Genomic DNA, 1,601 nt, shown 5'->3' with positions numbered 1-1,601 from the left:
GAAACATTTCTATTTCTCAAACTCTTGATACACCTTACTTTTATTTCACTTATCTCATTTTATCATTTCACCAAAAAGACAACACCAAAATCTCAAATCTCTTTTCATTTCCACTTTTATTTATTTCTTATTACTAATTTTTTGTATTATTTTCTACTAATCTTTGGTTTTGGGTTACCTCTTTGTGGATCGGCCGCCCGATTTTACTACAACTACTGCTTAGTGGTAGTCACATTTTGGGCGTTAAACACAAACATAACTCGGACCTATCAGTTATGATTTCTTATGAAAATTTATGTAAGTTATCTTTATAACTTAGGGTTTGTTTCTATACATAGACTATTATGCCATCTTTATTATTTCCTAAGTCTGTTTCTAACTACCCTATATAACTTAATTCTCAGGCTCGAAACTTGTCGCTTTTCCAAAGTTAACTATATTGAGGGAGGGCTGGGATTAGTAAAATCGTTCACACTACTATAGCCTCCTAAACTCTCAATACAAAACCCGATTCATTGATTTGTATCCACCCTCACCGAATTCAACCATTATTTATTGAATTTATTCTAAATAAAAATATTTCAAATTTCATACATACCATTCAAAAATAATAATAACTTTATTCATTTGGAAAAAATTTCACTTATTGCAATAATAATTCAAATTAAATAAATAAATAATACTAATAATAACTAAGGTAAAAATTCTAAAAATCAGGATCTTCTACATCTGATCCTTCATATAAAATATCATTAGTTATTTCCTCATAATCATCATTATCATAAGCCTCGAATCTACTACGTGAAATATTTATTAGGATATTATTCTTTTGTTCATTGGTGAATTGCATCTCAAACCTATAGGTAAACCTAAGTATAAGAAAATAATATCTAATGACTACTGGTAAGTTATCCTCATTATCTAGAGCTTCTCATATTTCTTTCAATTTGGAAACTACAAAAGGCATTTCCCTGAAAAGCCTAATTACTAGGACATATTGATCTACGGCTCTCATCATAATTTGCCTAATGATTTGAAGGTCAGAATCTCCTTGTGAAATCTGACCAATCTTTGAGTGATTCGTTCTATCACATTTATTGTATCTTTTGGCTCTCAGATCCTTTTCAATGTCTTAATGGCATGGATCTCCTGATAAGTCATGGCTCCATTTATTTTGACTGAAAACATATTTATTAAAATGTTAGTTTTAACATAAGCATAATATTCATAACATAAACACTTACATTGGTGGTTAGATCCGGAGTTTTTACGTGTGTATCAAGGTGAACTTTATCCAAATGAATCATGGCTCTGGTACCAACTGTAAGTACCTGACTAATTTAAAAACCTCGAACCTTTAAAAACTACTAAACTACTAAGACATAACTACTATCTTTTGGATATATACATAAAATAATCAAACTTTATTATTAATACATAGAAAATCCAAAAGAAAATACTGGATCTCATTGTTCATATATAAAATAATAAAAATAATAAAGAGAACAAAGTCTTTAACTAAAATTTAAATATTCAAAGTACTAAGTGCATAAATTTTAAAGACATAATTCAAAGGACTCAAAAATAACAACATCATCCTC

Source organism: Humulus lupulus, chromosome 2 (genome assembly GCF_963169125.1).
Source record: "Humulus lupulus chromosome 2, drHumLupu1.1, whole genome shotgun sequence".
NCBI classification, from domain to species: Eukaryota; Viridiplantae; Streptophyta; class Magnoliopsida; order Rosales; family Cannabaceae; genus Humulus; species Humulus lupulus.
The sequence above is the reverse complement of the archived record's forward strand: the minus strand, read 5'-3'. Positions refer to the sequence as shown.